This window comes from Drosophila santomea, chromosome 4, assembly GCF_016746245.2.
Source record: "Drosophila santomea strain STO CAGO 1482 chromosome 4, Prin_Dsan_1.1, whole genome shotgun sequence".
NCBI classification, from domain to species: Eukaryota; Metazoa; Arthropoda; class Insecta; order Diptera; family Drosophilidae; genus Drosophila; species Drosophila santomea.
Window position 1 is genome coordinate 294,094 of NC_053020.2, and position 6,307 is coordinate 300,400.

Below are 6,307 nucleotides of genomic sequence, written 5' to 3' on the forward strand. Positions count from 1 at the left end.
ACATAAAGGCTTCTAAGGTTATACCTGTATGAAAGAGTTTTCGTTATAAGATGCAGTTCAAGCACTTCAAGCGATTGCACAAAAGAAGCTAGAGCGCCCAAAAGAAGTAGTCTGGGCCCAATTTCATAAACGCTATACACGGCGGATATTCAAAATGACTAACGTTTGGGCGCTCTAGCTTCTATTATGCAATCACTTGAAGTGCTTAAACTGCTTCTTATAACGAAAACTCTTTCGTACAGGTATAACCTTAGAAGCCTTTATGTCCGGGCAGCAAGATATTCAGCAACAAGGCAACAGATGTGTATCTTGGTATAGATTTCTGGCGTAATTTTGGTTTACTTTGTAAAATCATTAATGACAAAGTCTCAGTGGCGGAGTTAGATATAGGTCGAGAAGACGAAGCTGTTAAGATCCCCAAAGTTCACTTGTTGTCAGCACAGCAGAAAGAGAGACTAGACTTAGTTATAGCTAAATTGCCATTCTACAAAAAAAAACGGTCTTGAATTTTTCCACCCTAAGTATATTGAAATTATTTTATTATTATGTGTATTATTCCAGTTGTGGAAAAAGCACGTTTCATTTCCCTGGTGAGCGAATTAAAGTAAAAGACAAACTTTAATGATCCCCAGTTTGAGGGCCTCCCGAAATTAAATAATCAAGCAAGTTAAGTAAAGGTGGCAAAAGTTTCTTGAACTTAACTTAACTACTTAAAATTCAAAACAATAACAGAAGACAATGAATGCCAGTCAAGTTTGTGTGTTTATTTCCATTATCCCCTCGAGTTTCGATTATTTTCAGTATTTCTCTTTGTTTTCCCAGTCTTTCTTTGGTGCAATTTATGTCTCATATTTTCGCGCCAATCCTCCGAGCACGTCAATCAATCACGATCGGATTATGCAAAAATAAAGAAGGAAAGCAGGGAAGGCAAACAAAAACAGGGTAAAAATAAGTTAGACAAACACCTGTCCCCGTCAGGTGAGATTGACCCAAATCAAGTTTTCTATGGCAGAAATCGCGTTCACGACGAAACGCCTCAATGCACAGTGGTTTTGTGATGTTGTGATTCGGACTCACTGTTACTATTTCAGCAGTTTTAGACCCAGCAGTCTTGCCAAAGGGTGAAGCACACCTTGCCCACTCACCTGGCCACGCCCCTCCGCCCCTTCGCCTCTTCAGGTGCCGCTGCCTGAAAACCGCTCATTAGGCGCTATTTTTTTTGGGCACTCTAGACTGGTTTTCTCTAGTTACGAGAGTATCTGGTTGCTTTTCTGATTTTTGTGCATAATTAAATTATGGAAAGAAGCGGTAAGGTGTTCATTAAAGTTCCAGAGAGCCGGAGAAAGGGCGGCTCTCCATGAGTTGCCAATACCACTTGCTGACAGCGCTGATCAGCAGACTATGAAGTTCTCTGAACACTTGCAGTCGACTAATTCCATATAACTCTTGTAATTTTTCCACACGGAATAAAAAACTTTCAACGGTCATACCGCGGCTTGTTCCGTCAAATTTCAAGTTCCATTTATCCAGCCGAACACCCTTTTGTGCTGGTGCTTGAAACATTAGACTATGATCTAACTCGGGGTGCAGTTGGTGGCTGGTCTCCGGTATCTGCTGCGGAGTGGCCGTTCGTCTGGGCTCCCTTAACCGATGCCTTTGGCTGTTAAAACATTCTTGCGACACCTGTTCTGGTGTTGGGGTATCTTGATGTCTTAAAAAGCTATCTGTTGGGATTCTGGGTAGTACAGGTGGTGGGGCCATTCTTGGTTGTTCGGAAAAGGTTTGGGTGGCTTGTAACTCAGCCACTTTCTTCTTTAAAGCGTTTACTTGAGCGATCATTTCCAATTCCATTTCTCTACTCTGCTTCACCAACTCCATTAGTTCTCGTTCCCGCTTATCGGCCATCTCCGAACGGTCTTCGGAACTTGCATGGTACCGTGGCAACATGCTAGAGCGTCCTCTAGGCTGTCCTAGCGGTAAATCTATTCCTCCGGCTGCTTCATCCATCGTGCTTTCAATCTGTTCGGACAAGTGTCCTATCTCTTCCGGCTGGTTCTCGAAGTTTTGTAGACTCTCTTGATCTAGTCCTCATACAGTCGGGGGGTGTCTCCCGCACTCGCACTTCGTGGTGCACGACCCTCTTCTTGTGTTCGCGACCGGGTTACTCTCCCGGCGGCGGGTTGAAACAACACTTTCTTTTTTGCCCCCCTCATTTACGTTTTTGGATTGCTCTATTTGATACTTGTTTTTTTTTCTTTGTGTTCTGCTTGGTATGCAGCTAAATATATTACACGATCTACCGTGAAAGTTTCTGACTACAACTGTTAAAATAAGATAGGTAAGCTGGGGTGCTGCAACGCCATTAATAAGTCTCTCCTCAGTCAAAAAACCTTCCGGTATTTAAGCCCCAAAAACCAAAAAAAATAACTGCCTGGAGATGTTGGTCGTTGCCCTGACTTGGTTACACCCGGCCAACATGCCTCCGTCTTCCAATGCTTAGGGAACTTTTACTTGGTTTCGTACGTAAACTGGCCCGCCTTTTCCTGGGGAGCTTTTACAATGGCTCCATATGTGAACTGGTCCATCTAAGACAGTGTATGTCCGAAAACCCCCTCCCGCCAGTCGTCGGAAAATCAGGCTGTTTGACCGATATTTGCGGACTCCACAACCTGCTGCTATTTGACCGTTACGTTCGGATTCCACAACAGTTTTCCTATTTCCCTGGCCAAGTGCCCCGCCCAAGATTAGTCATGGAAAGCCGCAAAGAGTCGAGCCACACAAACGTCCTGGCTCCGTAGCCTAGTACGTGGGCAGCGTCGATTTTACGTTTTCCGGTCAGTTCCCCCACCCCCTCTGTACTGAATCGTCAAATAAACGATACACCCGCACCGCACCGCTAAATGCGTTACCATTATATCTGCGCTCCTATCTTCTTTGGACTCTTTGGACTATCTTCTGATTTACAGAAAAAATAGTCGATCGGCACTTAGTTGTTTGATATTATAACAAGGAAATCTCCCACATTTTTGAATTAAGGAATTTTTTTTCTTTTTCAAACCGATTTTTCTAATGACAAAAAAAAGGACTTATGATTTTAAAAGGATAATAAACGAAAGTCATCTTAAAGTCATACCTCTATTCTGAACCATTTACACGTGATTTCGGTTGCAGAAGTTGGGGACTTTAATTTATGCTAAATAGTAAAAAAGTTAGTAAGCACTCACTGATTCTACTTAAGTCCAATATTCTATACATGGTCAAATTAATTAGGTCATTAAATGATGAAATTTATGCCTACTTTTCGTTGAGACCAATGACACTATTCCTTAACAAATATGACAAATACTTTCGTTGGGCGCCAATTCTGTTACGTCGGTGTATTCGTGCCTTCGTCCTGTGAAAGGACTCAGGCCGAGGAGGGGCATCCGATGTTCAAGCACCAGGATGCCGGCGTAAGCTCGTCGATTTTGGGTCGTGGGATCTTGGTAAGCCCTTAACCTCCCCAACATAACGATAATAAATATTAGTAGTGCCTGAAAAAGTTCATACCGTTCGTCAGTCAACCGTCCTCACTGTTCCACAAGCGGTAGCTTGATCGTAAAACGATCGGGCAATGTTTCGGTCACGTTCCCTCCCCTTCATGCTTCCGCATGCCCGATGGATCGTCGGGGCCGCGCAATACGATCCCCTTTTGTCAAGGTTGTCCGTCAAACGTTATGTCATCGTTTTTGACCTACTCCACTTCGCGCGTCAGTACCCCTTCTGAAAATGTTTAATTACTTATTTTGTTGTAGTTACAATAATAGCATAATTTTATTGAGTAATAGATTGTTGGCTAGTGCCATGTAATACAAACAAGAATTAAAAAGCTAGCATACAAAATTGATGATAAGTTGGCTATAACTGTTGTTAGCGAGAAGTATCGAATGCATCATCAAGCAAAGGTGCGCACGTCAACAAAAATTGTTGGCTATTCACGACTACAAACGTCGCTCTGAGGGCTCTTGTTTTTGCATAACAAAAACAAGGCGGATACTCGTCGCTGAAAAGTAATTTTTATTAATTTAAAACAATATGGAACACAAAATATTTAACTCCTATTAATGAAATAAATTTCCTGGAAGAGGCTGACAATAAGATATTTTTCTTTAAACCTGACACAAATATATTTATATGTAGTAATGGTGCAAAAAATAAAATGAGCACGGGAATATATGTATATATAGGGTGTTTTTTTTAGAGGTATAGAACTTTAAATTGCAATAAAACAACGATGGATTATTCGATTGACATGAATTTTATTGACATGAAAGATAATCTTGTGGCATTACATTTTAAATATGATTTCTGGCATATGACCGCCACGGCTGGCTCGGATGTAGTCCAATCTGGACGTCCAATTTGCAATGACTTTTTCCAACATTTGGCCGTATATCGGCAATAACACGGCGAATGTTGTCTTCCAAATGGTTTAGCGTTTGTGGCTTATCCGCATAGACCAATGACTTTACATAGCCCCACAAAAAGTAGTCTAGCGGTGTTAAATCACAAGATCTTGGAGGCTTATGAAAAATCGGGAACAACAGCAATCTCGTTTTGGGCCCATTCGACGAATCTACGCCTTGCTTGATGATCGTTTGGTTTCAATTCTTGCACGAGTTGGATTTTGTAAGCACGCATGACGAATTGCCAAACCAAACTGAGAATAAATCACTTGACAGCTGTTAAATCGGTCGCCATCTTGAACAGTAATGCCAACTTAAAGTTCTATACCTCTAAAAAAAACACCCGTTATATGAATATAAAAAAAACTTGGGAACAGGGTTCCGTCAAACTTACCCCACTTTAATCTGGAGCGATGAGATCTCGACGCGTTGGATCCTGGGTGTTGCTATATACATATATAGTGATGGAGTTATACATACATATACTTTCGTGCACCACTTAATTGTAACCGAACGATAATAAGATATACACAAACACAAAATAAAAAAAAATACACTAAGTGGAGTATGCATATACATAAACGTATGAATGAGTTGGGTTTCTGTTCTTTTGTAGCACGCTTTGGCTGCTATTCGGCTCTCAGGTTACTTGGAGCGAGCACTTGCTGTTGTTTGACCTTTTAATTATTTTGCAGTTTGAATTTTTAATTAAGCACTCTGCGGGACTCCGGAGACAATTCTGTCCAGGACATGGTGATGGTCCCTCCTCCGCTGTACGGATCTCTTATACATTTTTACGATCTTTAACAGAGCCAGGAAGATCAGTATAGCAGCGATGAATTCCAGGGTATGTGGTACTCCTTCTATTTCCTGTTTGTGGTCGACAACCTTGCCGCCCATCCTAAGAATTTCGTGGAACTATGGTCTTCCTTCAAAGTGTGTTCCTTGTTAGTCCTGTTATTTCCTTTAAAGGATGCTAGTGTCCTTGCTCCTTGACGTTTTTCTTTGAGACTGGAGTTATCCCTGAGTCTTCTCCTCGATGGACAAAAGGATGATTGCCCGGGTATCTGACGTACGGATGTTTTCCCGGGTACCGACGGACGACGGGTGTTTACCCGGGTACTGACTCTCTATCTGCCTGCCCTTTCATCGGTGAGCCATGGTCTTTTTATACCGGCACAGAGCTTTTTTCTGATATATTGGTCTTCTGTGCCAAGTGTTCCCACCTAGGAATCATATCACTCACTTTCCCCTATTTTGGGTAGTCAATACCCCCTTCGGTGAAGTGTGCCCGGAACTGGTGTTGATTTTCTTTACTTTCTGCAATCTAATGCGGCCGCTGACCGGGTCATCGGAGACTCGTTTACTGTCGACTTGCATTTTCTTTGTCGCAATCCAACTGAGTCAACGGGGTGATGGTACCCCTTCCCCTGCTTTTAGATTCCGGCTTTGAATCTTTAAAGTCTTACGATCTTCCAAAAAGGGTGTACGCAACAGGCTCGAAGTGATCGATGCGGTTACGCATGGAATGACTTCGCAAAAAGAAAGGACGTACGCCATTTTCTTGTATTTTGTTTGTTTCCTTTTTTTTTCTTTTTCTTTGTTGGTATGTGGTTCTCATTATGCGCCCATTATAAGCCAACGTGTGGCTTCGACCCACCACACTCTGCTGACTACGCTAGCCGGGCTATTAGGAATAAAGATTTTTTTTTCTTCAAGAATGCTTCTGCTATTTTTCAAATACAACTCGTTCGAACAACTCGTTGTTCTAGGTTCTTATGTGTTTGATAATTCTGCGTGAGCTTACGGTAATTTATGGGTATGACGAATTTCCCGGTTTATCGTCCTTACTGGACTTCTGG